Below are 10,136 nucleotides of genomic sequence, written 5' to 3'. Positions count from 1 at the left end.
ACAAATGGCCATCCAACTTCTGCTCAAAAAGCTCCAGAGAAGAAAACTCTGCCACACTCTGAGGCAGCATATTCCACTGCCAAACTACTCTTACTGTCAGGAAGTTTTTCATAATGCTTATGTGGAATCTTTTTTCCTGCCATTTGAATCTATTGCTTCATGTTGTAGTCTCTAGAGTAACGGAAAACAGGACTGCCCCCTTTTCAGTGTGGCATCCTTTCAAATATTTGAATGGTAAGGTCACTGCATGGAGAAGATGGCAAAATGGTAACAGGGACCCTGAGTGTTGTAGTCTGCAGGTGCCACTACTTTCGCGGTTTTCCAGTTTGAATCAGCCTGGAAAAATGCGAGAGGGCTGTCTGGACTGCCTCTCAAAAGTCCAGAACTTCTGAGAGAGCAATTCAGGTAGCAGAAATAGTTGGTCCGAGACCAGGCATGTAGCTGGGAGGGGGGGGGGGGCTTGGGGGGCTTGAGCCCCCTCTGAAATTCTCATGGTGGTCCATGAAAAGGCCTTACTGGTACATTATTTAAACTGTTATGTTTATTCATATCATGATCTGATCACCATGCTCAATATATCCCATATGCATGGGGCTATTGGGGTAACAATACAAAAGGTTTGCTAGGGTAGACTTGCTTTCACTCAGACTCAGTCCCCCCCCCCCCCGAATCAAACTCAGCCCCCCCCCCCCCCCGGAATCAAAATCCTGTCTACAGGCCTCCAACCCATGTCTTTCAAGAAGGCTCACATCAAATCCACCATAAAATTAATTGGAGACAAAGCAGTTTTCTTGCTTTGTCCTGAATTAATTTGTTTTTGCGTGGGCCATCATTTGGACACCCCCTGCAAAAAAAAAAAGAAAAAGAAAAGAAAAAAAAAGAGAGAGAGCTTGCGTGCTTTCCAGACTGTGTAGACTCACCCTTTGTCACTTTTACTTGGATTTTAGGTTTGCCAGTGTAAAAAACTCGGAGATGGGGTTGAACTGGGTGGGCCATGTGGTCTCTTCTCTCTAAACTTATGCACTGTTTTTCCTTTAAATTGTTTTCATTAGTGTAAAATCATTGACATTTTTCATATACTGTAAATACATTACTTTAATTAATTCCAATTTTCTTAAGTGCTGGTTTACAGCTAACAGTATAATACAATAATAACCTAAATGTCTACATTTATGGCACTGCCCTTTGCATATTCTTGAAGTCAAAAATAGAATGGTTAATTATTCAAAACATCTCTTCAAAATCCTAAAAGCAATGTTATATTTAACAGAAGATCACACAACGGTAGAGCTGAAAGAATCAGAAAACAATAAAGTACACTACCTTTTGCATCATAAGGTTAGTTTGTCAGCATTTGTTCTTGACAAAGCCACGCTGACTCCTACTAATCCTTGCACTGTCATTTTGCAGATAGACTACTATAAATGTTAGTCTGGTGTTGAGAAGAGAACAGACCCTGTTGCTCAGAGCGGTTGTTATCTGGTAGATCAGAATTGGGAGAAGCACAGCTTGGATAGCTATATAACTCAGATTTTAATGTAGTTTTTATTCTCTAGAATTGTGGCTTACATTTCAAAGGTAATATCACAATTAGGATGGTGGTGCATCTTGGAGTTGTATGTGTGTGAGATAGCTACCACTTTCTAGTTTTTTGAAAGGCATTTAAAATCATTTTTACAAGCAATTTGAGCAGATCTTTTCTATTAATCCTAAAAGGTTTCTTCTGCAAAAAAGTAATAAAATATAACGACTAATATAAAATCAGTATTGGTATCATTTAAAAATAATGGCTGTATTACTGGCAAAGTATGATTTGGGAGCCACTGCAACAAGTTACAAAATGAGTTAATTTTTTACAAAGTAATTTTCCAGTCTCTGATACTATGCATTTCACTGAAGAGCTGCTGAATCTTTACAGGGAAATGATGAGCTTCAGTGGGGAGAAGAATAAAGAAACCAGTGTAAGTGTAGGTCTAAGCGAGAATCAGAGCTGAAAAGTAATGACTTGAAAGTAATGCAGTTATGTGAAACATACTTTTTGTGTAGGTAACAGGGCTCGTCTACACACAGAATTTTTATAACTGTAATTCACAGGAACAAAATTTTTTCTCATTGTTCTAAATGGTTTTATGTGTTTTAGGTATGTATTGTATTTTAATTTTAAAGAGACAGAAAAAGACTCCTTAAGCCCATTAATCTCAAACCAAAAAAACACCACACACATCTGCCTATCTACCTATCAATCATCTCTCTGAATCTATGCTGATGACCATGCCATCACTGCTCAAGTAGAGAGTCTTGAAATGGTTGAACAGAAGCTCTCTGAATCTTTAGGTGCTCTTACTGCTTATTACAGGGAAAACCATCTGATTCCTAATTCTTCTAAAACACAGATGTGTGCTTTCCATCTTAAGAACAGACAACCATCTTGAGCTCAGGATGATCTGGGAAGGAATCCCACTGGAGGATTGCAGCACACCCAAATACCTGGGAGTGACCCTGGACCGTGCTCTGACCTACAAGAAGCACTGCCTGAATATCAAGCAAAAAGTGGGTGCTAGAAACAATATCATATGAAAGCTGGCTGGCACAACCTGGGTATCACAACCAGATACAGTGAAGACATCTGCCCTTGTGCTATGTTACTCTGCTGCTGAGTACGCATGCCTAGCATGGAACACATCACACCATGCTAAAACAGTGGATATGGCTCTTAATGAGACATGCTGCAGTATCAAAGGACATCTTTGCCCTACACAGCTGGAGAAATTATATTGTTTAGCTGGTATTTCACCACTTGATATCCATTGGGAAGTAGCAGCCGGTTAAAGGACCAAGGCATTGACATCTTTGGCCCATCCTCTACTCGGATATCAGCCAGCAAGCCAGCATCTTAAATCAAGAAACAGCTTTTTAAGATTGACAGAGATACTCACAGGAACACCTCAGCAAATGGGAGTCCAAAAGTGCCAGGCTAAAACCCGGAACCTCAATCCATGGCTAAGACTGGATGAGAGACTCCCTTCTGGGCACACAGAAGACTGTGTGATTAGCAAAGCGCTGAACAGACTGCGCTCTGGCACCATGAGACGCAGAGCCAATCGTAAGAAATGGGGCTGCAAAGTGAAGTCCACGACATGCAAGTGTGGAGAAGAGGAAACCACACAGACCACCTACTACAATGCAACCTAAGCCCTGCCATATGCACAATGAAGGATCTTCTTACAGAAGCACCAGAGGCACTTAAAGTAGCCAGCTTCTGGTCAAAGGAAATTTAGTATAATTCCAAGTTTTTTACTTTGTTTGTGGTTTTTTTTTAAATACACTATAACTGTATTCTCAATTCACTTCTAACATGATACATTAAAAAATCTCTCCCTCTCATCAATATCCATCTATCTATCTATCTATCTATCTATTTCTATATTTTCTATCTAATAACCTTCCTCTTGACTGAAACCAATTCATGGGATTCAAACTCTGTCACTGCTTAGGTAAGCAAGGAGAGAGAACTAAAACCATCCCTTGTAACCCGTTCCTCCCTGGATGAAGTAGATGTTGAGGTTATAATACAGACTGAGCATCCCATATCCAGAAATCAAAATCCAAAATGGCCCTACATAAGACATTGTTCAGATGAGTGGTTGGGATAGTGACATTTTTGCTTTCTGATGGGTCAATGTCACAAACATTGTTTCACATGTAAAATTATTTAAAATATTGTGTATACAATTGCACTTCAGGAATATGTATAAGGTGTACACAAAACATATAAACTAATTTTGTGTTTAGGCTTGGATCTGACCTCTGAAATATCTCATTGTGCATGCATATTCTAGTACAGCTATTCCAAAAATCTTACACAATCTGAAATCCAAAGCACTTTGGGCTCCCAAGTATTTTGGACAAGGGGAGCGTTGGCATGTACATGTTTTCCTGGTTAAATGTTTTCTTGCTAATATTTTCAGCTGGATCTGGAGTTTATCAGAAAAATATGCTGATAATATGATACTTTAAGGATATATATATATATATATATATATATATATATATATATCTGCTGAAAAATTCTAGATATGTTTTGGAAAAGGAATTATAAGCCCTTTTAATATAATAATATATACAATTGCATTCCATGCCAGTCTTTCTTTTGTGAAATTTAGTAGATATGCTGCGAAGGTCAGGTGTCAATTACCCCTTTCTTGACAATGATGAATCAAGACTTGGCTGATGACGGTAAGGGTTCATCCAACTCTGCATTTTATTTTGTCAAAGCAGGCCTCTAATCTCCCTGTGTTCAGAGGGAAGCCTTGCAAGGGCATGGTTGCAGACTACCACAGAATTAGAAACAGAGATTAGAAAACTGACCTTTACTACTACTACTTCTCCCATAATCCTTAAGTTATGATTTGGAGAGTTGAAGTCCAAAATAGTAATTTTTCTAAGCCCCGAGTTGGAGTATAGATAAGATTGAGTTCCCAATTACACATACTTCTGAAATAGCATTTAGCAACATCTGGCTTAACACCCTTGCGGACTTCTTATACTGTATTTAACATCTATATAGGAGAAGGGTGCATGATAGGCACAACATTTGGGCATAATATCTATATGGATGTGTGAGTAAAATGTGGTCCAAAGAAATAAAATTTACTTTGTGGAGCAATGTAAAAGAAAATCTATATAAGATGATGAATAAATTACATCTAACTAAACAACCCTTTCTCTTTTTTGTCTTTCTGTTTATTTTTGATTGCATATTACATTGATAGTAAATTGCTTGTGCTTAATGCTTAATAAAAATAATAATCCAATATGGGAGAGCAGAATATCCTTTGCCTAGGGCAGACCGATACAATGTGATTGTCTTTCTTCTGGGAATATCTATAAAATAGGGTGGGATTTTGCGGGAAAAATCAGCATCAGGATTGAAAGAACTTGACACTGAAAAATTTTGAATGTGGAAGAAGGTAAAAATAACAGTTTTCCGTTGTTAGCCTTAATATGTGTAGATTAATGCGCGATTACAACATTAATCTGTAGCTGATAAAGTTTTCTTTTAGTCACTATCAGTCCTTTCTTTATGATAGATGTAATGGTACTTTGAAATCACATATTTATTCCTTCATTAAGTAAACACTCCCTTTAAACTGATCTTACTCCTTGGGGGAAAATAGATGAAAGTTGGATCTACATTGCCAAATAATGCAGTTTGAACTTCGTTACATGGCCAGCGGCTAGATAATACAGTTTGATGCAATTCAAACTGCATTATATGGGTCTACGCTGGCCTTATAATACAATTCAAACTGTATTATTTGACAGTGTAGATCCAGGGCCCTTCAACAACGCCATATAACCCAGAATATCAAGACAGAAAATCCCACAATATCTGCTTTGTACTGGATTATCTGAGTCCACACTATCATATATTCCAGTTCAAAGCTGTGTGGAAGGGGCCCTAGCCATACATGCTGTTCCTGTTTACTTTTCTGAATTTAATTACAGTGTATGTGAGACATTTATAATGGAAAAGGACATGGGAAATAGAATAAAGCTTCTTGTTGGAAAACAAGCCTGTCTCAATCTTACCAGTGTCCAGGGCAGGCTGTTAATTAGTAAACAGAGATCACACAAGGTCCTAATAATGTATTAAGTGGTAAGTAAACATTGTTAGCTGTGTCTGTCTTTGTCATCTTTTGAAATTATGTCACTGTAGCATAATAACATTTCAATGACCATTATGACAACTACATAGCCCATCCTGATAGCCAGCATTAAAAGCAACAAGAGGTGGGTGCTCTTCTCCCCTTTCTTACTGCCATTATCTCCATGGAATCTCAAGGGAAAGGAGAGAGGTTTGGATAAGTTTATTAAGGAATTTTTTGGTAGGATGAGTAATAGCCAGGAATTATTCAAGGATTGGAAGTCCCTGAACATCATGAAGATAACCAGGAGTGACTTCATAGCAAGTGAGACTATTCAACCTATGTAGATAAGCCCTTGGATTTTGATCAAAGCCAGAGAAGGATTCTGGTAGAGCTAGATCTTCCTTTTACCTGAAGTGGATTTTTATAAGCCATTGCAGTTTATTCAGAATTCAGTTTTGGGGAACCTTACCTATAGCTGTAAATTCCAGACACACTTTCCACATCTCGTATTGGCACGGAAATTGACTTAGCTTGGTGCAATATGCAGTATAAATTACTATATTTACATGGTACAGCACAGTACATTGAACAGCTGCCATAGAAATTGCTACCACATGGAGACAATGTCATGTGTTGAGGCTTTGAAGAACACAGCAGCAGATAAACTTCATATTAACTGTTGACACATAAAGTCTTCACCGTGAGTCATCAGTTCTTAATCTGTGACATTTAGAAAATCATGTAAATACTGTTTTCTTTGGCAAGTACAGCTGGTTAAAGAGGGAGGAACTCCATAGGAAATAAAACTCCCACTACATTTCATTGCTCCACAAGATGATTGTTATTAATGAAGATGATAATGGGATGCTTGCATTCATCTTAAACATGACTTATTTCCGCAGTATAATGAGCACATCAGGTTAAGTCTGGAAATTTGTCCTCCAAGACAGTGGCACACAACTGCTTACTTTAACATTATTGGTTGGGTACAAAGAGCTATCTGGGCTCCTGCCATTTTTCCATTACTGTTAATTCAACTCAAAATAATTCACAGTTGATTTGAGAAGAGGGAGGACAAGGCTAAGGGTTTTATCAGTTATAACAAGCAAGAAAGGGAGCATCTCTTCAAGAGGTCATCTTCAACTTGTTTCATTTTCCAGCAAAATTGCTCTCTTGTCAATGCACATTTTATAGCTATCAGATTAAGAGGGCAGCTTCTTTCACTTTTTTCTAATATGTATCTGATCCTGAGAACTGAAACATCACCAAATAAATGGTTAATATAGGCACTGGAATTGTTGCATAGATGTTGTTTGCAACTCTTAAAAATATGGTGGGATGTAGTCTTTCCATGAATGAAATGGCACCAGCTAATGCTGAACAGAATTGTAAGCTGAATTTTTTGCATTTATCCCAAGTTTTTTCATTGTTTCTTCAGTAACACCCGTTGGAAGAGCAAGTTTGATGTTATACTTTTTTTAGTTTGGACAAAAAAATAGTAAGTTTGATGTTGTGTCTCCATCAGATACTAAGTAGGTCTCTAGAAATCTCTATGGACAGGTCATTTCCATTCCAGAATTCTGGTTATGAATAAATGCCTATCAGATGTCAAAAAGGGAATACATGTTCAGTTTATATTTTGTAAAAATAAAATTCACAAGTACTCTTCATGTAATGATAGTTTTTCTAGACACAGAAACATGTTCAATAACAACAATAATGAACTGAAGCAATGTAACATATACAAAATTTTTTAAAAAATCAATCAACAATTTAATTAAAAATCACATAATGACCCTAGCTATTCAGTGTAACCAAAACAAGGTAATTAATTCAGTTCCCAAGTTAATCCTCTTCTTCTGCAATTATCCAAGAGACAAGAGGATGAATTAGAATCTAATCCAGTTAACCCTATCTTTCACCCCAGAGATATGTGAAGCTTTTTAATTACTATTCACATACTTCAATAATAGAATTTGTACGTTGCTATTTCCATACTACCAGTACTTCTGGAACTATCAAGTAATGTTCTAATAGGAGCTTATCAACAATAACATCCATGAAATAATAAATTTGACCAATTTTATCAGCACTCTGGCATACAAATTGGTCCCAATGGGCATTTAATGATCTACATTTTTTTCTCATGGGCCATAATGCCATATGTCTTAGGCCACATCAAAAAGTTCAATTACTTTGTTTTGCAAATTCGGTGGCAGCAGAGAAACATGATTTATTTGCTGCCATTACTGCAATGGAACAGGCTTTCAGACTGAGTGTGATCCATGGAGTGTCAGCCATTGTCATTGCACTCACCACACACTTGCTACTCAATGGGGCAAGATACACAGATACAATCGCATCAAGGATCTTGGGTCATTCCTCAATAAGAGGTGAAAAATTCTACAATGGAGTACACTGTTTAGGAAACAGAACATCCTTCAGCAGACCCGTAGTCAGGATTTTGTTTTGGGGGGTGTGTGTGAGTTTTTTTCGGGGGGGGGGGGCTGAGTCTGAGTGAAAGAGGGTCTACCCTAGCAAACCTTTTGTATCGTTACCCCAATACCCCCATGCATATGGGATATATGGAGCAGGGTGATCAGATAATGATATGAATAAACATAACAGTTTAAATAATGCACCAGTAAGGCCTTCTCGCAGACCACCATCAGAATTTCAGGGGGGGGGCTGAAGCCCCCCAAGCTCCCCCCCCCCCCCGGCTACATGCCTGTCCTTCGGCTTCAGAACAGCTTCCATAACACCTGGAGTAGGTGACAGCAATAAAATCAAATGTGGATTTGCTATCTACATAGCAGACATATTGTCCACCCTTGAGGCTGTAGATTTCTTTGTCCTCCATCTTGAACTTATGGGATCACCCTCACCCTTAATTCACTCCAATATGGCTACCCGAAAATCCATCTCTGTAGGATGGTGCATCTGGTTGTAGAATGGGTTTTGACAAGAGTGCATGACTTCTATGGCTTCTAGCAACTTGTGTTCCCAAGATGCTGATGACTGGGAGAGGGGGACAGACAAACAAAACCTACAAAGAATGATATATCAATAGCAGCAGTCTTTTTCTTCTGGAGTGTCCTGAAATGGTTCCATGTTGGACCATTCTGAGAATGGTAGCACTCACTGGAAGCAGCCACAGAGGCAGTCTTCTTTTATTGCTGCCAGCAACAAGGTATCTTCTATAAAAAAGAAGAAGCCAGCTGATGTTGCTTCAACCAGAGAGGGGAAAGCATTTTTGTGAATGGAATAAATAAGCACACATGAGGCCTGGGACCAGGGCTCAAATGTATTCCTTTAAACACTTTTTGGACCAAGGGAAATTGAACCAAATGAGATCTATTCTGTTACATTTGTTTGGGAATGAATGCACATCCCGTTGAAGATTGTAAGTCCGACAGCATAACTGATTACGTCCTAATGAACCTCAATTGTCTTATTTTATTATTGACATTATTTGGTGAAGAAATCCATATCATTCCTCTGCTACCAATTTGCGTATCTATTACAATGATAGTTACAACTCTTTGCTGTCTTTTACAAAACTCTGAAAGTGAATACTATATAAGCCTTTTCATTCTTTTTTCACAAGCAGTAATAGAAACATATTGTTCTTCATCTCTTTTTTCATTCTTTGAGATGTTTCCACTAGGCATTATCTTCAAAAGTTATAGAGGTATGCTATCTTGATAGGCACATTATATAAAATAATGTTGAAGTCTTCTTACATATACGATATAACAGTTGTAAAACGTGGAGGGGAAGTACTTACACTTTTCCCTCAGATTTAAGGCCTGAACTGCATTTCATTATGTATGATTTAGCAGAGCCCTCCAAATCATTTATAATGAAATGGGTATCCCTTAAAACAGAAAGCCTGGCTAAAGTAATTGCAAATGGATGCTTATATTGTAAGGTACAGGAACTGCCTTAGCAGCTGGAATAGTATTATGCTGCCAGAGCGACATGAAAAGTCAAGCTGTCATGCAAGGGAGATGGAAAATGCAGAAATGAGAAAATGAAATGAAAAGACAGCAACCTGCCCAAGGCGGAACAAGGTGAAATGCATCTTTCCATACTTGGGATGGAGAATATTCTTGCAACCATGAAGTAGAGGCTGTGCGTAGTAATAACAATGCAACTGTTGAGGCTGTGTGTAGGAATAACAATGCAACTGTGGACATAACAGTATGTTGACTGCCAAGGCAATGCAAGGAGCACACTTTTGTGTCTTTGTGTACACGCTTATAATTATAGTGCATGTGTAGATCGATGTTATTTTATTTTGTATCAAAAGCATTGCATAAATTAGTATAAAACTGATAGAAATAGAAGGAGCACAAGCGGCTAAAGATCCTTTGATCAAAAATGGGCAACATCGGACCACATTGTCTGTAGCCTTCAAACAATTCTTCCTCTGTACATGAGGCAGGACATTGCGGACAAGCATACAGATGTGGAGTTGTGAAG

This window comes from Anolis sagrei, chromosome 1 (assembly GCF_037176765.1).
Source record: "Anolis sagrei isolate rAnoSag1 chromosome 1, rAnoSag1.mat, whole genome shotgun sequence".
Classification (NCBI taxonomy): Eukaryota; Metazoa; Chordata; class Lepidosauria; order Squamata; family Dactyloidae; genus Anolis; species Anolis sagrei.
The sequence above is the reverse complement of the archived record's forward strand: the minus strand, read 5'-3'. Positions refer to the sequence as shown.